Consider the following 23,198-nt stretch of genomic DNA (forward strand, 5'->3'; position numbering starts at 1 on the left):
TACCAACCGTGCAGGCAATCACTCATCAAAGATTGTCCGATCTGAAAACAGCAGATGGAGATCAATAAGATAAAGTACACCCAAAACATTAGTTTTACTGATGCCTAAAAGCTTGTCTTAAGATCTGAAATTAAGGAAACCTATGCATCCATAGCCAAAACATCGTCTGATTCAACTCCTCCAATAGCCAAATCATCTGTAAGCTGTCAGACGAATTTAACTTGGCTCAAAACCCACCCTCTTAAGATTTTGTCACCTGCTATGTCTACACAAACTGCGGAACCACTTCCTGTCACGGCCCAAATCCAAGCAGAACCATCTTATGATCGTGACACATTTTCCCAGTCAACTCGGAGGTCTCAATCTAACACAAACGTCAAAAGCAAAAGCACACCGAAGCCGGATTCTTCAAAAAACAAAGTGGCACAGCCCCAAAAGGGTCAGATGATAAAATTAAGTTATTTAACAAATACGGATCACCTGAGGACATGGACGTGTCCGAAAACGTCTATTCTAGGGCACACAGCTTGTCGCCCTCGAAAAAGGTGCGGGGTAGATCCCCAACTAATCCACCTAAAAGATAGGTCTTTCTAAAAATATCGTGCAGTGGAATTGTAGAGGACTACGGACCAATTTTAATTAAATACATCCAATCATCCAGGATTTAACACCATCAACCTTCTGTCTGCAAGAAACGTATCTCAAACTGACAGATAATTTTAGTTTACGTCAGTTTGAGGCCTATCATTATTTTTCCCCTCTGGGTAATCGGGCCACTGCAGGTTCTACTATCCTTATACGACAGGATGTTATTCACAGTGCTGTTCACACTTAACACTAATCTCAAAGCTGTTACAGTGCGACTTACTCTGGGTGTAGCATTTACATTATGCTCTCTATATATTCCGCCTTCATCGGCACTCCAGCAGACCGATCTTCAATCACTCTATGATCAACTCCCGAAGCCCTGTGTTATTATGGGTGACCTAACCGGTCGCAACCCGCTCAGAGAATAAAAGGCAAAGGTTCAAAATCTGCTGTTCACCATCTTAAAGATGGCGATAATTTAATAACTGACAAATCTAAATTGCAAATAAAATTGGCGAAACTCTTGCCAAACATCCATCATCGGCAAATTATTTTCCTGAGTTTCAGAGATATCAGAAACAACAGGAAAAGACAAAACTTAATTTCGAATCAAATAACGGTGAAGATTATAATGAAGTGTTTTCATTACATGAGCTACATATCTCTTGAGCAAGCATCATGACACTGCAGTGGGTGATGACAATATACATTACCAGCTACTGAAACACTTACCTGAACCAAGTCTGATGACACTTTTAGATATACTAGCCACATAAAGAAACTGTGCACACAGAAAATGCCTTCAGAATTGGAATACAACACAGCAAAGACGAAATGATGTAGACACTTTATAAGCTGAAGTATCGGACCACAAGAAATTGTCAAAAGAACATGAACAATATCCGTAACGATGACGTCAGAAGTTCAAAATCGAGTAGGGGGTCACATGACGAAGTCGCAAAATCAATAACGGGTATGACCACACTGTACGTGAAGCACAGCAGTGCAACGACGACGCATAGAGGCTACCAAATGAGCATTGGAGGCCTGGGAAATGGTCTGGGGCGTGGTCACTGCTGTCTGGAACCTGTATCTGAGATGAGTCACCCGAATCCACCTGTCCTGTCTTGGCGTCGTTACGTCGGGAACGCCGAGAACGTGGGTGGTCGGCGACGTCATTACTGTTTCGATAACGCCTGACCCATGCAGATGTCATGTTACGATGGCATTGGAAATGTGCTGCCACCTGTTGTTGGCTCATTCCTGCTCGAACCAGTCCAATGGCTTCATGACGTTGAGCAGATGTTAATCTTGGCACGATGTGCATGTGACTTCTCATGTGGATTTGTGAACGCTTAAATGACCAAAGATCAAGCTTTCGACAGTGACAGCAATTTCACATGTTGTGTGCATCTGTACGGGCTGCACGTGCAGTAACATATTGCAAGGCCATACGCCACCGTCAATGACGTCACGTCGCCTGGCACGTGCATGAGCGTTTGATTGTCTCCAATACTTGCTTTGTTCACAAATGTATTTATGTATAAATACTCTGTGAGCCTTTATTTATATTTTCTGTGTGCACAGTTTCTTTATGTGGCCAGTATATATTTGACCAAATATGGGCGTCTGGAGAATTTCCTCCATGGCGTAATGCCATTGTAATCCCAATACCAAAACCTGGCCGAGACCATACAGATCCATCGAATTACAGCTGTGTCTGTAAACCATGGAGAGAATGGTGAATAATAGATTAACTTGGTATCTTGAAACCAATAACCTTATATCAAATATCCAATGTGGTTTCAGGAAAAATCGTAGTACCATTGATCATTTGATACGATTAGAAACCTTTGTTGAAAATGCAATACTAACTAAACAACATGCAGTATCAATTTTCTATGATCTCGTGAAAGCTTATGATACGACCTGGAAGCATGGCATTTTGAAGGATTTACATGTCTTTGGTTTGAGGGGTCGTTTACCTCTTTTTATATCACAGTTTTTAAGAAACAGGCAATTTCAAGTCCGAGTGGGTTCGACCCTGTCTGACCATTACAATCAAGATCATGGTGTCCAACAAGACAGTATTTTGTCTGTCACTTAATTAGTATCAAGATCAAAAGTTTATCCAACGTTTTAAACGATTCAATCGATGGATCACTTTTTGTGGATGATTTCAATATTTCTTGTCGTGGTAAATATATGCATACTATTGAACAGCAATTGCAGTTGTGTTTAGATAAAAGAAATAAATGGTGTCTTGAAAACGGCTTTAAATTTTCCAAGTCCAAAACTAATTGTCTACACTTTAGTAGAAAATATAAGCCACATAAAGACCCAAAACTGTCTTGAAATGGCACTCCCATCAAAGTTGTCAAGGAGGCCAAGTTTTGGGTCTAATTTTCGACACCCATTTAACTCTTTTGCCGCATATTAAACCCCTTAAAGCCAATTGCCTGAAGGCCTTGATTTGTTGAAAGTTGTTTCCAACTCAAAGTGGGGAGGGGATCAAGCTACACTGTTCCACCTATATCGATCATTGCTCCGCTCGAAACTTGATTATGGCTCCTTCGTATATGGTGGAGCCTGCAAAAGCACCCTAAAACTACTTGATTCTGTCTCCCACCAAGGCCTCAGACTTTGTCTTGGGTCCTTTAGAACCTCTCCTATTGATAGTCTCTATGTCGAGGCCGATGAGCCATCTCTTACACAACGCCGTATAAAACTATCTTTACAATATATTACAAAACTATATATTCCAACCAGTCTTAACAGTGCACATAACTGTATCTTCAATCCCGTCTATGAGGATTTATACAACAAAAAAATCTTCTCTTGTTCCGCTTCTTGGGTTAAGAATTAAACCAGTCCTGTCTGCTGCCGGCATTGAGCTGGAAAATATGGCTCCTTCCCGTCTCCTTTCTTCTCCTCCTTGGCAACTGGTGAGGCCACAACTTGACCTAACACTGACAACCTTTAAAAAAAGCAGAAACTAATGAATTACAATATAAACAAGAACTTAATCAATTAAAAACTAAATATAATACATACAAATCCTTATTTACAGATGGGTCCAAGGGTGGTGGCGCAGTGGCTTGTGCCACTGTCATTGGATCCAGAACAACATCTTCAAGATTGCCCGGCGATAGTTCTATTTTCACAGCCGAAGCAAATGCCATATTAACAGCGCTTAAATATATTCCAAAACATCCTAAGTATAAACAATGTATAATCTTTTCTGACTCTCTTTCTTGCCTTCAGGCCATTAAAAATCTATCTTGTGAAAATTCACTTTTAATAGAAATTATTGAATTATATAATGATCTTGCTACTGGCCAATACGACATCGTCCTCTGTTGGTTACCCAGCCATGTTGGTATTTCTGGGAACACGATGGCTGATTCTGCTGCTGAGGCAGCACTCAACAAATCTGTAATGCCACTTCTTATTCCATACTCTGATTACAAAGCTAGCATTAGAACTTACATCCGCGATCTGATGCAGTAGAAGTGGGACACCCAAGAAGGTATCAATAAATTATATGCAATAAAACCCTATATTGGTTACACTTACTTGGGTTTTCAGTCCAGATTTGAGGAGGTCATCATGCGACATCACAAGGGATAAGTATTTCAATGTAAAAACTGTTAAGGATCTTTTTAGAACTGTTAATTTTCATTTATTTATTGAATTTTTAAAAGAAATAGAATTATTAGATAAATTTTGTAAATAGATAAATATTTTATTATTGACAGTTTAGATTAGTAACTGAGATTGTTCGTGGCTGTACCCTTAAAGGGGGTTGAAGTATTGTAAAATTATTGTCCTCCTGAGAGTGTACATAAGTCCCAAAACTTTCAAAGCTAATTTGAATTTGCCAGATTTTTAAAACGTAGTACTTTTGTTCTTTTAAAGTTGGCTAAATATTTCTTACAATCGCCATAGTCTGAAGAGATGGTGTAAATCCAGCTAGGGTCCATGCAAGTAGCAAAGGTACTGTAAGTCCCCATGGTCCCTAGTATGGTGACCTTCAGTTGTTGGCATCTATAGGCTATTTTTATATTGTGTTGTCCCCTATAGTTAAAATGTTTTAGATTTAAATACTAGTTTTACATGTGTATATGTGATATTATGGTTGTATTACTGTCCTTCGTTGACAGGATTGAATAATCTATATTTAATTGTTGTTAATCTATATGTTGTTTTAGTCACGATATGGCTGAAATATTACCAAAGTAACTTTACATTTTAACTCACTCACTCAATTCCTTTCCACTGATTTTCCCATCTATGTATAAAGATTCCGAGAGACAAACAACTCTCCACAAGGCTGTATGAGAAATGGGAGGATTTCAACTTTCCTTTCATGTCGGGCTATATTCCAACAGCTCCAGCCTTTTGTGTTTCCATTTTACAATTTTCGACGCCCTATAGAGCATCCCCTTTTTACCAAGATTTCTAAGAGCGTCATGCCACTCTTGCTCAAACGTTGTTTGATCACGCTAAGAACATTCTTTTCTAGAGTAAAGTTTTATGGTAGACATTTGGACATTTCAGAATCAGTGCATCAGTGACAAAATGACGTCCGATGCAATTCCCTATTTTAACTTACACCGTACGTTCCCGAATTATTTCAGGTGAACAAATGACGAGACTTTGCATATATTTCTGACGTGTCCCACCGGTACAAAAGGATACGCTCACCTTTGCGCGAACACCTAGTATCATCACTATTTCATAGTGATTCATAAACACGTGGTCTCACATCGTATACCTTGGTGCAAATCACTGGATTGTATAGTCCAGACTCGAGTGTTTACAAACAACATCATACAGCTGTAATACTGCTGTAATACTGCTGATACAGATACATGCTCATACTCAGAGTAATAGATGTGGAAAGAGTTTTGTCGCTTCTGCGCTCTTCAAAAATGAAACGCATAGGTGAATTTGAGAATATGTAGCTGCGGCAAAACGTCATATTTATGTGATTGTAAACAGCCTCAGCGCCAAAATGCGGTGATTGTAACTTTTCCCCTTGTTTTCGAAGAAACATTCGCGAAAACCAAGAAAACATGCAAAGCAAAATGCACGTACAAGTAAGCGGAAAAGCATGCGGTATCGATTACAAGAAAAACATTGTTTTGGGGGTTTTTTTGTTATTCGTTTTTTGCGTGGAAAAACTGAGTACTGCCAATTGAAACATTGGCCGCCTTGAAACTGGGGAGTCGCAGTCTGCAGTTGCCCAACATTTTAACGTTCATCAGAGCACCACATAGGTACAATGTGTGAAACCCATTTCTGGTGTCCACCCGCCGTGATATTGCTGGAATATTACTAAAGGCGGCGTAAAACCCAACCCACTCACTCACTCATGAGAGCACCATATCTTGCCGTTGGGACCGCTTCCTGCAGACCAATTCCGCCCAAGATCGCCCGAGAAGCGGCCGTCCAAGAGTTTTGCTCACTTGCGTCATCGTCTTGCCGCAGCTGTGGAGAGTGCACTACGCATCCCTGGATTAAGAAGAATTTCCGACCAAACTGTCAGGAATCGATTGCCTGGAGTGGGGAGTCGACCAAGAAGTCAAGTTGTCGCCCCTGTTTTGAGAGACTTGCATCGGCGCAATCGCTTGATCAAGTCCGGAATCTTAGAAACTGGAGGCGAGTCTGGTTCTTCACCGGCGAGATGGAAGACCGATTGTCTACCGTCGGAGAAATGAACGTTTTGCCCCTAATTGTATTCGACAGGTCGACAGATTCGGTGGAGGCAGGTGTCATGGTGTGGTCTGATTTAGTGGTGGTTCAGGGCAATTTGACAGCAAATCGTTACATCAACGAAGTCCTTGCACGTCACATGCTTCCGATTACGGACCGACAGAGGGATTTGTTCCAGCGTGACAAAGCTACGTCACATACAGCACTCGTCACGGTCCGCTACCCTCCCAAATCTAACGTCCATGTCTTGCCATGGCCTTCCCGATCATCATCTAAACCCGATAGAACATCTATGGGATGAACTCGATCAACGTCTACGTCAAAACACGCCTCGGACACTTCCACAACTAGCCATCGCATTGCAGGAAGAATGGGGAAGAATTCCTCAAGAGCAACTTCGTCGACTTATCCAGTCTGTACCGAGACGGTGCGAGCAGTAATTACTGCCAATGGTGGCCATACAAAGAACTGACTTTGACGCTATCTTGCCGACTCAAGTAAACAGAAACACAACAATAAAGGCTGTTGTTGTATTGGCAAACTCGTTGTCTATAGACGTGTGAATGTTCACTGTTTTACCACTGACTTTACACGAAATAATTGCTGTTAACCTAACGCAATAAATTCTACTAAACTGACATATGCGTTTCTTTTTTTTTTAAGAGTGTATTTTCATGAAATATCCAACAATATGGAATGACATTGTCAGTATATACTAAGTGTGTTGGGTTTTTCTTTTGAATTAAGAGGCGGTGATTTACCCAGTGACATCAGAGGCACGGGTTCTATTCCCTACATGGGTATAACTTGTAGAGCCCGTTTCTGAATTCCCCATCGTTTTATTACCCGGGAAGGATAATGGCCAAAACGGCGAAAAAACATATTCACTCACTCTACAGGTTAACAGGTACCTTGTAGTACACATACTACTCATGGGACATTCTTCTTCTCAGACGTCATGAATTCCAGTATTTACAGGGTATATTTTACTGTTATGATGAAAGAAATGTGTGGAATAAATACATTCCCAAACGTAGATTTTGTTTGTTGGTTGTTGATTTTGGTTTGTTGTTTAACGCAGCACTCAGCAATATTTCAGCTATCCGGCGGTGATCGCAAATGTGGAGGTTGATGTGTATTAAAATAGTGCGTGTAGTGAAATTCTTCAGGGAAAAAGATAAACAGTGACGATTTCATAAATAGAGATTATTACACAAGCAAGTGTGTCATACGGCTTTCACGAAACGAGTGTGAAATTGTGCACGAGTTTCGTATAAGTCATGTGGCACACTTGCGAGTGTGATAATGTCTTTATTACCACTTTATTCATATACATTTGTGCAGTAAAACACGGTAAGCAAGTGTGACACCCCTGTTCATTGACGTCACGTTCAATTGTTTAATGACGTCACAGACGATAATATACAGAAACAGTGCAGGTGGTTGCTGGGCAAAAGTGATATGTGCACATGTGTACATATGATATATATGACACTGGTTATGTTTCACCATATAGATAATGAAATAGAGTAAAATAGTTATGATAAAAATTTATTGTGTACTTTTGCACATATTTATTTATCGGATGATCCTCTGGTCATGCATGTGAAGACTCATGATGAAAGCAAGGAATTCCACTGCTATTTTAAGCGTGCCAAGGTTGTTGGACAGAATCTGAAATTTGAGTTTGACTTTGCTGATGGCGATGTACTGCTGGACGGTACAGCGATGGGAGTAAACCAGGTGAAGTCCTTCACCAAGTCTGCCCAGAGTTGGTCATTTGTGGAGAAGCTTTCTGAGAAGCCATTGCATCGTGTGTACATGCAGTGTGTGGAACAGAATAGCAACCCAACCGACTCCTTCGCCTGGATGAAGTCGGCTGGTCTTAAATGTGAAACTGAGGGCTTCCTTTTTGCTACTCAGGACCGGTCACTTCCCACTCGTCATCGCCAAAATGTGATTCTTAAAGAAAATATTAACATGAAATGTCGACTGTGTAATGAAATTACAGAGGCTGTCCAACACCTTGTCAGTGGAAGCCCTTCCTTGGCACAAACAGCATATCTTAAACGACGTGATGGCGTGGCTCGCTGCTCCTACTACCGACTCCGCCATGCCTGTGGCTTGGACTCTGAGGTCCATCCATGGTACGAACTTCTTTGGAATAGGCCTAAATACAGCCTCAGAAGAATTCCAGCCAACAAACCTGATCTTGTCCTTTTTGATAAAGCCAATGAATTTATTTATATCATTGAACTTTCTGTCCCTTTAGACAGCAACGTGATTGGCAAGATTCAGGAAAAGCATGATAAATATGCGGACCTCGCCTTTGAAATGTCTCGCTTGCATCCCAAGTACACGCGGACACCATTCGCTATTATCCTTTTCTTGATTATCAAAAGGTATGTTGTTTCAAACTTCTTCCAACAATGAACCGGGTGGGAATAGTACTTTATGATATCTACTCGATAGTTATGTGGTTCACTACAGCAAATAAAAATGTTTCTGACGTAAAATCGGCGGTGCATTCTCCGTGTTGTCGAAGTATCGAGGCGAATCATACAGTTTTATGCAATATAAAAGCAATCTCCAAACGTAAACCTGATTATTTGCGCGCAACAGACACTAACTTTAACGCCATTTTGTCACAGACTACAATGATCGGAGCACCTTTAGAATACAAGTTAGATCGTGAGGACGATCTCTGCCGTAGGTCACGTGTCATTAAGACAAGCAACCAGTTTGTGAGAACCCGTCGGACGCGAACCCGCAACCTTCGGATTGTTAGCTCGACAGCTAAGTGACTGAGCTACGTCCACACTGCTGCACAATGTGCAACTTTATCGAGTCATTCCTGTGACGTCACGGAAATGAACGGAAAGAGTCGAATAGGTCACGGACAATTACGAAGGTTACGGGTAGACTTGGTGTCTCTCGGCAAACTCGTCCCTTTCCGTAATCTACAAGATAACGTGTGGCGTGGAATGAGCCGATATGCCTCAAACTGAAAAGGGTTGTTGACGTCAGGCGTCAGACGCAGACTTCACGGTGCGTGCATGAATGACGCGCTTTTATATAAATCGGTGATTTTGTGACAGAAAAGTGATGAAGAGAACACTGTTAGGATAATGTGGACCGCACTAAAGAATGAGGGAGACATGAGCATGTGTAGTGACGGCACGAGGGTGAGTTAGCCTTCGAATCATTACTGAATAAATGTTGCGTGTGAAAGAGGCTTGAGTGCAAATTCCATGCCAATTTCCATTAGCCCAAAATTTCTACATTAACCCATTTCATAGTGTACTTGTTACGTTTTTGGTTTCCCGTTTTTGTGTGAATAAAAGTATTAAAATGCAAAAGGAAAAACAACAAATGGTACTCACGTATTACACCGTAATGTGCCTACTATATTGGATTATGTCCCTAACCCTAACCCTAAACCCTAAACCCTCAGCCCTCAGCCCTCAGCCTAACCCCCTTGAAATAATCCTACTAAATAGAATGCATTGACCGAACTGGCAGTATTAAAATGCAAAAGGAAAAACAACAAATGGTACTCACGTATTACACCGGACATGTACCTACTATATTGGATTAGGTGCCTAACCCTCACCCCTAATTAAATCCTAATAAATAGAATGCACTGACCCAACCGGCACAAACATGACTGACGTGTCAGGTGTAATGCATTATTACGGCTTCGAAAAATCAAATACTAATAAAATACTTTTCTATGTAATGGTGCAAATTACTGAATGAAAAAAATATATATGTATGTCAGTTCACATTGGTAAATCATTTAGACTTAATAGCTACTTAGAAACCGAAATATAAAATATATTTACATAATTTAAATAATTACATTGACCAACATTGCGAATAATCGAACAATATGTAATATAAACCGGTGTAACGTATTCTCGCTAAATTTAAAAAATACAATAATACACAAAGCATAACACCTCAGCACCCCGTAATACAAATAAATATGAGCGTATTAGTGAAAAAAGGAAAATATTTCAAACTGATGCTTGCAAAATATTGCCCATCCGTCGGTCTACAACTACTGGAAACTCTCAACATCGTTGGGCTTATGCAATGACATAGCTAGTAGAGATGAAACACCATTGAGCGGAGCTTATGAGCGCTATCTGAGCTAGACAACCGTGTTGCCATGCAGGCGTCATAGGGCATTGTTTCGAGAATGTGCTTTCGAACAAAATCACATTACATTACGTAAAAGGGTATTATGACGCATTTTTAAAGTTTGTGGTGCTGTATTGTAAAGGTAGGCAAATCGCTTTGTGCAAGTGGATGGCGATTGTGGACGAAGCCTAAGATCGCGATCTTAAGGATTTACAATAATTGTAGCGCTAAGATTGTTCTGTGCAAGTGGGCCCTGCAGGTCCCTTCATCAGGTGAACTGAAGTCACACCAACTGAGCGAAGTATCGTACAATGGTCAATTGTATACCGGATGTTGGTGAATCCAACATCCGGACATGCGTCTTCGTGTCAAGTGCAATCCACTCACAGGGTCCCCAAAAGTTTTACGATGACAGATTTTGAAAATAATCAAGCAAAATTCAGTGAAATCAGTGAAACATTATCAGCTATCAGGATTAACCAAGAAGTAATTGATAGTAGATTGCTGACAGTCGAAGAAAATTCTCAGGTACTTCCTGTTATACAAGAAAACTCTACCCAGGTTCCTCAGGCTGATAACCGCCAAAATGGCGGGATAGCTAGCCAGAACGGCCATGTCGACCCGGGGACACATTCTGTCGCTGCTGCCGACATCCAGAGAGAGTTCGAGTGTGTTAGAGACAGTTTAACGAAAGTACTGATTCCAAATGAACTGAGTGTGTTTGACACGGAACACGGCAGCAAACAGGAAAATCAGGCGGTGCTAGCATTACTCAGCAATAGCGCTAGATATTCTGAGACTGCAATATAACAGTTGTATGTGATTGTTGATAAAGGACTAGACAAGATTATTGATGGAGACATCCATAAACTTTTCATTGTTTTAAACACTGAAATAAATCATCTACAAGGGGCGTATTCGACCCTTATGGTGAATAGTCAGTTTGATGGTGAAACTGCAAAACCTTTCAGATGCTTAGAAAAAAACACTACAGCTTTTTCAGCACAATCTCTCAACAACCTGCGGCATGCTGCAGAGATGTCAGCGGCCAGATCCCAGTTTTCCACCTCATCTAGACGTGGTTTTGGGAGTCGTTATATCCAATCTACAAACTATTCTCGTGGATACCGTGGTAGACAGTTTCGTGGATACTTAAGGGGAGACCCCTTTCAACAGTTCAATGGACAGTTACCATACAACAGATTTCCTGGTCAGACAGGGAATAATGCTATTCAGGACTCGTGATCATTTTAGAAGTATTAACTGTTATGTCATCTCAGGTTTTTAAAGCAAGAAATATATGTAATTCTCTTAGAAACTGGAAAACAATTGGTGCATGTGATACAGTGTTAAAGTGGATTGAGATAGGAGTTGATATTCCTTTTGTTTCAGAACCTGAGACTTTTAAGCTTCCAAATCGCACACTTTCCTCAAAAGAATGCATTTTATTGACAATGAGATAAGTAATCTTGTCCGCTGTTCAGCACTTGCTGTATGTCACAATAGACTTCATTGTGTATCTCCTTTAAGTCGTGTCCCAAAGAAGGGTAATGATTCATACAGGCTTATTACTGATCTTAGACAGCTTAATCAAAATGTAGTTTGTCCTAAGTTTAAACAAGAGGGCATATCAACTGTGTTAGATTTTGTACAACCTAACCATAAGTTGGTTTCTGTTGATATTAAGAATGGCTTTTATCATGTTCCAGTCAGCAAAGTGTCTCAACAATATTTAGGCTTACAGTGGCGAGGAGTGTATTATACCTGATAATGTTTGCCTTTTGGTCTATCAGTTAGTCCTTATTTTTTCAATAAGATATTAAGGACAGTGATTTGTCATCTGAGACAAAAAGCCTTAAACATTTCAGTGTATGTGGATGACATTATTGGTGCAAATTTCTCCGATTGTATTGAAAAGGATAAGGATATTCTTTTGACAACCCTTGAGGGTCTTGGACTTCAGGTGAATTTTGAGAAATCAGTGTTAGATCCTACATCTACATTAAGGTATGTAGGTTACATTCTATCTACAGATAATACAGATGGACATGTCTGGATAAAGATTCCTAAGGATCATATCACAAAACTGAAACATGACATTAGAAGAGTTATTTCAAAAGCTGTTTGTACATCGAGAACTCTAGCTAGGATAGCAGGACAATGTATTTCTATGGCTAAAGCAATTGTACCAGCAGAACTTCTGTTGAGAAACATTAATGCATGTTTACGCACCAAATCCACATGGCAGGATACACTTTACTTGGATCAAGCAGCTGTGAAGGATCTGAAATGGTGGTTTTCAGCAGTAAGCTCTTGGAATGGTGTCGCGGTACAGCCCCACACAATAGACGTACAGGTGATAACCGATGCATCTTCGGCCGCCTGGGGCGGTACATGTCAGGGACTGGAAGCTCACGGTTTGTGGAATACTCGAATGTGTCACCAGCATTCAAATGTGGGAGAATTAACTGCTATTCTAATGTGTCTACACGCGTTCTCCAAACAGATTCAGGGGAAATCAGTTCAAGTTCTCAGCGACAATATCACAGCAATGGCCTATATAAACTTCCAGGGAGGACCAAGCAGGGAATATAATATGGACATTTACTTTAAGTATGCACATAAGACTTATAGCCAGACATCTAGCTGGCAAAGAAAACGTGCATGCAGATGCCCTCTCCAGACCACTGGTCCCCATGGTTCCTAGTATGGTGATCTACCTTCAGCTGTTGGCGATCTATAGCCCGTTTTTATATTACATTGTCTTCGTAAATAAAATAGTTTTACATGTTCATGCTAGTTTTAGACTCCATCTGTGATACTCTAGTTATTTTACAGTCCTTCGATGACTGATTATTTAGAAATTTTAATTTATTGTTTATGTAAAACATTTCTCGTCACTATATGGCTGCAATATTACCGAGGTGACGTTAAATTCTAACTCACTCACTCACTCCAGACCACTGACACGGTTCGAATGGAAACTAAACCCGACAGTATAGTCATAAATAGATCGGATATGGGGAACTCATACCATCGATCGCTTCTGTTCCCTGCTGACAACACAACTGCCTCGTTACAACAGTCTCTACTTCGATCCTCTACGGAAGGAGTGGACGCGTTTGCCCAGACCAACTGGACATCAGACAACAACTATGTCAACGCCCCCTAGAGACCATACTACAGCAAAATGCAGTCTCAACAGTCATAATGCTATGGTGTCAACGGCTGATATCAATGTCAGTATCGCCGCCGATTCTGTTACCGAACCACAAGCGACATTTCTACCCATAGGGCCAGAACCAGAACCCCTTCGAAATCGAGGATGCCAGATATATGCCTGGCGAGTGTCTGGCATGAGAAATTAACTAATCTTGGATGGTCACGGAGAGCGTCACAGCAATTCCAATTTACTTGGGCCAAATCAACATTATCTCTATACAACAGACAATTACAAAAATTGAAATCATATTGTGAGAGTGTGGGCGTGTGCTTCCCTCCACATTATCAGGACACAGGGACCATTGCTAGTTTTCTATGTTCTTTATCGGACTCCAGTGATCGGCCAGCATCACAATTAAAGTCTACATGTGCTGCAATATCATGTCTCTATGAGGCTCTTGGCAAGACGTCACCTATGATTCTAGGAGACCTCAGCAAAATGTCAACAGCTCTGATAAAATCAGGTACATCTAAACCATGTCGCAGAACCCCTGTAATGTCATGTGAACAGTTCAGGTGTTTATTTGGATCTTGGCCTAATATTGACAACCTGTCAACTAAGGACTTGAGACTAAGGGCCATAACTCTACTTGCTCTGTGTTTGATGACCAGACCCTCTGATCTAGCACCGAAAGCTGTGCACTATGAATCAGTCTCAGTCTAGCATACCTGTTGTTTTCACTACAGATCAATTGGAATTTAACAGAGATTGATCATTCACTGTGATACTATTTGGTATAAAGAATGATTCTGATCGTTCAGGCTTTGAGGTTTGAATACCCAGAGGATCTTCGATAAAGTCTGACCCAGTGGAGTCACTCAGGGCGTACATTGACAGAACGGCGAGCTACCGGTCAAAGGGGAATAACCCCGTGTTCCTTACTTTGACTGCACCTTACAAAGCACTTACAAGCCAAAGCATAGCTTCTATTCTGACAGATTCTATCAGGCGAGCAGGCCTGAGCGGACAAGGGTTTTGCAGCTAGGTCCTTCAGACCTACAGGCGCCACTGCAGCAGTACAGATTGGTACCAAACCTGAAACTGCTATGACTATTGGTAGATGGAAGACTGAAAAAGTATTTTGTGATCGGTATGTCTATCCTCAAACACAGAGCTCATACTCTGATGACCTTCTCAGATATGAAAAGACTTATTAGTGTTTACCTTCACTCTTCCAGTTTAACAGGTCTGCAGTTAATGGCATGTTTACCAGTGAGTAGGTTTAAAATGAATAAGGTGTTGTCTTTTTGTTTACCATAGTTACTGTATGAAGTTGAATATTTCTTTGGAAGCCACGGTTTCATGTTAACATTGTTAAAGTTAGTGTTTGTGTTTTCTGCAAATATTTACGGTTCGAGATGGGTTTTTTATGGTTGTCTTAAATCTGAGGTTTATGGGGCGGGCAAACGTTTATTTACTATATTAGGTGTTTTAGTATATTTATTAATACTAAGGATTTAATTATTTTACTCTAAAAGCAGGCAATAAACTTATTTGAGCTCAGTTGTGTTGTGACGTTGGTTAAAAGAAAAGGACTGTTTAGACTATGACGTCGTCACGATGACGTCATAACGCATGTGACATCACAATACACAAGGAAGAGTACAGTATAATTAAAGTACGGTATAACTTGAAGTGTTAATTACATAATGATGATAAATTCATGCTAGATAATAGAGTTGAAACTTGAATTGTCAATACACAACGATTGCTAATTATACAAAAGTTACTTGATAGCAGGCTTACCAAAATGAATAGTAGGCTTTTCAAAATGAATAGATAATAGGCTTCACATTTATCAAAAGTTCATCAAAAGTTAATCAAGAGGACCCACGCACTTGGCAGGTAAACACCTTGATCACGATTCATTGCCGGTTTATGGCTTCTTATATCCACAGCCTCCTGTAGTGTCCTCCGACGCCAGTCGTTGTTGTTGCTCGAAAGCACCCTGATGTCATTCCACATGATTACATGACTTGGGTTAGTTGCCTTGTGCTCCGATATAGCTGACTAATCATTTTGTTAATGCATGAAATTATCACAGCAAATGCTGAGGGGAAGGGGACATAAGATGGTTCATGCACTGTGAAACTATCAAAAAGGGTTACGTGTTGTGCAATAATATTCTAGTTATGTATGCTATATGTATGCTATATATCTCTATACAGCAGTGTTGCCCAAACTGAATAGACAGAAATCGAGATTTGGTTTGTCTCGGGCATTTGGCTGTACTCTAAGAGAAGACTATTCTTTCGGGATATATAGGGACACTTGCGAGGACAAAGGGGGTAGCGTATCGCCCCACCATCGCCTGGCAACAAGCACTGGACAATATTTGCACACATGGCGCAAACGATACTGGTCGCAAGAGCGAATGCAACTTTATACGACGTGTTAACCTGCGTAATTCTGCTTTCTTTGCCAGACTCTTTAGGTGATAAGATGAACGAGGTCACAGGAACGTTGATTTCAAACGTACTAAAATGTGAGAAAAATTAAGTTGCATGAACCAATACTTTCACATGATGGAAACGTATAATCATGTTGTTTGAGAACCTGTAATATGCACGTATATAACTCGTTCATATGCATACCCTTGATATCCGCCATGAATCATACATATCGAAGATGTGAAGATATTTGAAACTTTGCAAATTGAAATATGTTTCCCCATCGAAGGAAATTTCCGTGTTTCCAACCCCAGTAGACTGAGAACGAAATCAGAAATTAACACCCTTTGAAATACAGAAAATGCAATGGAAATACCCCATTACTTGTTTTTTTATCCCACCGGCATGTAATGCGGTGGGATATAGTCGTCGCCTCGTCCGTCTGTCCGTCCGTCCGTAATCATTTTGTTTCCGGAGCATAACTCAAAGACCGTTCGATATTTTTCATCCCAAATTGGTAGATATGTCAAACATAACCTAAAGTGGTGCCTTTTGCTATTTACAGATTATTGTCATTTTTATTTTTCTCGGTTTCCATGGAAACGTTTTGGACTTAGTCTTAAAGAAGGATGGGCTTCGTTTCCGGAGCATAACTCAAGAACCGTTCAGTAATTTTCAACAATACTTGGTAGATATATCAAACAGATCCTTTTGCTATTTACAGATTTTGGCATTTTATTTTTCCCGGTTTCCATGGAAACGATTCGGACTTAGTCCAAAAAGTGAGGGGTGGGCTTCGTTTCCGGAGCATAACTCAAGAACCATTCAATATTTTTCAACAAAACTTGGTAGATATATCAAACAGATCCTAAAGTTGTGCCTTTTGCTATTTGCAGATTTTTGGCATTTTTATTTTTCCCGGTTTCCATGGAAACAGTCTCAAAAAGTAAGGATTGCTTTCGTTTCCGGAGCATAACTCAAGAACCGTTCAATATTTTTCAACAAAACTTGGTAGATATATCAAACAGATCCTAACGTTGTGCCTTTTGCTTTTTGCAGATTTTTGGCAGTTTTATTTTTCCCGGTTTCCATGGAAACGATTCGGACTTAGTCCCAAAAGTAAGGGGTGGGCTTCGTTTCCGGAGCACAACTCAGCAAAACTTGGCAGATATGTGAGGCAGATCTTGAAGTGGTGCCTTTTGCTATTTGCAGATATTTGTGATTTATTATTTTCTCTGTTTCCATGGAAATGATTCAGACTTAGTCTCAAAAGGAAGGGGTGGGTTTCGTTTCCGGAGCATAACTCAAGAACCGTTCAATATTTTTCAAGAAGACTTGGTAGATGTATGAAACAGAACCTTAAGTGGTGCCTTTTGCTATTTGCAGATTTTTGGCATTTTTATTTTTCTTGGTTTCCATGGAAACATTTTGGACTTAGTCTCAAAAAGGAAGGGATGGGTTTCGTTTCCGGAGCACAACTGGAAAACTTCTTAATATCTTTCAGCAAAACTTGGCAGATATGTGAGGCAGATCCCAAAGTGGTGCCTTTTGCTATTTGCAGATTTTTGTCATTTATTTTTTTCATGATTTCCATGGAAACGATTTGCACTTAGTCTAAAATCAAGCTGGACTTTAAGTAACTGTCAGATGATTTGTTCTTTCAAAGATGTGGGGGCCGGGGGGATATGTCATCTTCTGATGACTCTTGTTTAAGTTAGTTTTAGAAATACCTGAAAATCCGGTCGTGGCATTCAGGAAAGAGTTTCTTGTGCATATACGATGAGCGTATGTTTCAAAAGCGTAGCATTGTATGAAATATATGCCCGAAGTAAGGAAATATCCGGAAACATATGCAAATCCGGTTATAGCATGTATTTTTTTACAGTTTTTATTTAAATGCAGCATGGTCCCCATGGTCTGAGCAAGACTTTTTGATGATACAAAAGTATTGAAAGGTACAATTACAGCGTCCAAATGAAATTTGGAAGAAACCTTTTTATAATTATATTACAAATGTCGATAATTTTGAGTGTCCAACTTCCACTATGGCGGAGACTCAGCGTGTTTACACACGATGGCAGTTCAGCCAGGTAATATTGATGAACTGATCCTTGCTTCAGAAAGAAGACTTGCAGAACTAATCATCTCTACAAAAACTGAATTGCAAAATTCGATGGACTATTTGAAAGGCGAATTTCATGATATGGAAAATAAGCTGGGGACAATAGAAGTTGATGTCGCTAATCACGACTCCAAGATCATGAAACTGCGGAGTGAGCTATCCGACGAGAGAGAGAAATGTAGCCAACTGGAGAGACAGTACATCCCGAAGGACATTCATGACAGAAAGCAAAACCTCCTATTTTACGGTATTTCCGAATCTCCCCAGGAAAATACAGAGAGGAGGCTCCGTGATTTTTTTGTCAACAACTTCAACCTTTCTGAACAGCAAGCCTATGAAACGTTCTTCGACCAGAGTTACAGTGTCAGAGTACCAAAAGAAGAACAACCCGAACGCAGTGAGGAGCATCATAGCCTGTTTCTCTTACATGCCTGACCGAGACGCTGTTTACGACGCCAGAAAATTGCTCAGAAAGTCAGGTATTAGCATACAGACAGATCTGCCACCCCTTTTGAAGAAGAGACAAGCGATCCTAAGTGAGGTGAGGTGAAATTGGGTTTTACGTCGTGCTTGAGAATATTTCGCTCATATGAACACGTGCATGCGTGTGTATGGGTATGTGCGGCTGCTTGTACTAGCCCAGACTTAAGCTGGTTTTATAGTGCTAGCCCACTGAGATACCATGCCGCAGTGAAGCATGAATACCCCACTCAGACACATTATACTGACTCCGAGCCGACCAGTCCTTGTTGTACCCATTAATGCCGAGCGCCAGGCAGGGACCAACAAGTACCATATTTTAACGTCTTTTGGTATGACGCGGTCGGGGATCGAACCCGCGACCTCCCGCTCTCCGAGCGGACGCTCTAACCACTACACCACGGAGGCGGTCGCGATCCTAAGTCGCCAGGCTGCCACACTGCGCCAGAACACCGGTGTCTGGACACGGGTCAGGGTGGTGTCCACTGAAGTGGTCCCCGGAGACAAGCGACCCCCAGAAACCTGGATCTTCCTGGGTCAGATACGACAACCAGTATCATCAAAACATGTTATTGTTGACATTCTTGTTGATGCTATTTTCCTGCACATTTGACAGTTCAATAACTATAAACTAACTGAACTTAAATCATATCTCTTTGAAAATATATTTGAATATATATTATCATCAAGATTGCTTGATATATCCATGAAACAAAGTTTTCTGTTTTTCTCTGGACACATTAATTTTGACATATTTTACAAGTATATACAAAATAGTCCAAAGATGTGGTACTCTAAGCTCTATGTGCCATTTTCTAACAATGTGTGTTAGATAGAGCATAACAGGTTATTGAGTGCACTAGGTTAATGCGTGCACGTCAAAGTGGGCTGCTAGGAAGCACGTGTGTGATTCAGATAATTTGGATATTATTTGTCTTTAAATGGATTCACAAAACGTAGGTAACCTATTTGTTCTTTTATGTACGAATCACGTTTTTGATCTCTTGTACTTATCAGAAAGCACGACCTACACGTATGTTGTGACATAACGTGAATAATGCTCAATGTGTGTAATGCGGAGAAGAAAGCACGACCTATTTGTTGTGACATTAGATTTACTCTCCTGGACAGAAGTACCCAATTTAGTATTGAGTTGATTCTTAATTTGTCATTAAGGAGATTTGACATATCGTCTTTGTATGTTATATTCATGATTTCCCTATTTTCTCTTTTTCCATAGGGGAAGACGGAGCTTTTACCCTTCTGTAGACATAGTCCATGGTAACAGCGGATATTTCTTTGTTTTTATCTTTTCTATCCCATGTTGTACTTAAACATAAACCTTCACTTGGATACAACAACATTCATCTTCAGTCAAATGCATGTTTACAGTTAGAATAATTAATCATGAGTAAATACCACAAACTTAGTATAGTATCAGCGAATTGTAGAGGCTTAGCCGATAAAAGAAAACGTAAAGAGGTTATGCATTTATATAGAAAAAATGAAGTCTGTATTATATGTTTACAAAATGTACATATATCTGTTGAACTAGAGAATACTATGAAAAACGAATGGGGTCTATATTGTACCATTGCTCCTTTTAAGTCAAACTCAAGAGGGGTAGCTGTCCTTCTAAACAATAATTTTCAATATGAAAAACATAAGATATCTAAAGATGAAAATTGAAATTATATAGTTTTAGATATAGCTGTTGACGGCATTAGATTCACTCTTACGAACCTATAAGGACCAAAGAGAGATAATCCTTTGTTTTATATTGATCTGTTTAAAACGATTGTAAAAATGGGTAACGATTCATTTGCAATATGCGGAGATTGGAACCTTGTTATGGACCCGTCGATAGATCTTGAAAACTATAAGAATGTTAACAACCCTCAGGCTCGCGAAATCGTTTGGAACAATTAGAAAGCCTGAACCTAACAGACGCATGGAGAGAAATAAACCCGGATACAAGAAACTTTACGTGGTGGAAGAAGAACCCTCGCCAACAAGCTAGGTTAGATTTCATGTTAGTAACTGAAGATCTTTCTAATATGAGCACTGATATTTTCATTATACCTGGCTACAAAAGTGACCATTCCGCTATACCTCTATCGACAGAGAAAAATAAAGAAAAGGGACGCAGTTATTGAAAGTTTAATACGTCACTATTAAGACGTGAGGAATATAGAGCATTAGTTACCGACGTACTAAATGATACTAAACGTAAATACGCAGACCCTATATATACAGACGATGAAGTGAATAAGACTAATGATGAAGACTTACTTTTAATTATCAATGACACGTTATTCCTAGAAACATTTTTAATGAAAGTTAGAGGCAAATCCATTTCTTATTCTTCATATCTAAAAAAAATAAGAACGATAAATATAAAGAATTAGAACAAAACATATGTTTTTGGAAATTGAATTAGGAAATGATTTTCAAAATGTCAACACTTCTTGCAAATCTTTCTGAAAATATTATCGAAAAATGAAAGAAGAAGAAATTAAATGAATACAAATTCGTAATAGAATACAATATTATGAAGAAGGAGAGAAACCAACAAACTATGTTTGCCATTTAGAGAATAGAAACTACACAAATAAACTTATCAACTCTGTCATTATTGATAATGGTCAAGAAATAACGGATGGAAAAACAATCATAAATGAACAAATACGATTTTACGAAAACCTCTTAAATCAAAAAATGATATTGATAACGAGAGTAGAGCCATATTTACAGAGATAGTGACACCTTCTTTGAATAAAGACCAATCAGATGAACTGGAACGTGAAATCAACCTTGGCAAATTGCACATGCTATTAAATCAATGAAAAACAACAAAAGCCCTGGATTGGATGGATTTCCATCGAATTCTTTAATTTTTCCGGAAGGATCTTAAAATATGTGTTCCGAGATATGTTAGGGATACTTTCCACCGGAATTCTATGACAATGACGATGACTAGAGGAGTGATTACTTGTATCCCTAAACCAGGCAAAGATAGAAGATTTCTCAAGAATTGGCGTCCTATCTCACTCCTAAATGCAGTATACAAAATGATAAGTACATGTATAACAAACAGAATTCAAAAGACACTAAATCTCCTTATAAAGATAAGCTAACTGGGTTCCTCCCTAGAAGGTGCATTTCAGAAAATATCAGACTTCTTTACGATATAATATTTGAAACCAAAAACAAAACAAAAAGTCTTTTGATCTTGATAGATTTTGAAAAGCTTCGTTACAGTCTCTAAGAAATTTATTATGATGGTCTTGGATAAATTCGGTTTTGGTTGCAACATACAGAAATGGGTTAATATATTGATTTCAAATGCTTCATCATGTATCATACAGAATGGTCATTTGTCTTCGTTTTTCAATAATGAAAATGATCCAATCTCACGCTATCTATTTTTGTAGCCGAAATACTAGGTATAATGATAAGAGACAACAAGAAAATTAAGGGTATATTGTTAAATAAAATTGAACATATCATTGGCCAATATGCTGACGATACTGAACTATTCTTAGTCAGTTCAGGAAGCCCTCTTAATGAAGCAATGAAAACACTTATCACTTTCTACAATATGTCTGGTCTGAAGATAAACATTGACAAAACAAAATCGGTTTGGATTGGTGCAATGGCTGGTTGTAAAATAACTTTATCCTATGATTTCGAGCTGGACTGGCATTGTGACAATTTTGATGTTTTGTGAATAAAGCTTAATGCTCATTTAGAAAACTTGTGGGTGATTAATACAAAGAAGAGACTTGAACATATCAAAAATTCTTTTGAACTGGAAAAAGAAACTTAACCCTGATTGGAAAAATAACCGTTATTAAATGTTTAGTTTTATCAACTATAGTTCATGTTCTTACATCTCTTCCCAATCCTCCGAAAGGTAACAAAATTGAATAATTTATTTTTTAATTCACATGGAATGACAAGATAAAGCGAATTAATTTAATGCGAAAATATGAAGATGATGGTCTGAGAATGGTTGACATCAAAACTTTTATTGATTCACTAAAAATTGCATGTTTAAAGAGATACGTGTCAAATTCCAAGTGCTATAGTTTAGCTGGTTTCCTTCAAAAAGACATTCTTCTATTAAGCTCAAATATTAGTAAACAATACAAAATCGAAAACCCCTTTTGGAAAGATGCACTTGAATAGATATGTGGAATAGATATATTAAGGGCTGTGAATCGAACAAAGATATAAATGAAATTCTTCTGTAACCTGTGTAACCACCCTAATTTGATTATATTGAACTGGTTCCAAAAAGGAATTGTACACATTAAGGATATTTGTAATGACCATGATTTCCTTACATTTCCAGAACTTAATGCAAAATTTTATATTATGGGTACGATATTTGATCGAAATCGTGTTCTTCTCAGTATTTCCCAAAAATGGAAAGAGGTTATACGAACGACAAAACATTCAAATAAATCAAAATTGTCAATATGTTCCCCTTGGAATGATTTGAGCAACCCCAATAAATGCTCAAGAT

Source organism: Haliotis rubra, unplaced genomic scaffold, assembly GCF_003918875.1.
Source record: "Haliotis rubra isolate DU_JTF1 unplaced genomic scaffold, ASM391887v1 Scf48, whole genome shotgun sequence".
In the NCBI taxonomy this organism is placed as follows: domain Eukaryota; kingdom Metazoa; phylum Mollusca; class Gastropoda; order Lepetellida; family Haliotidae; genus Haliotis; species Haliotis rubra.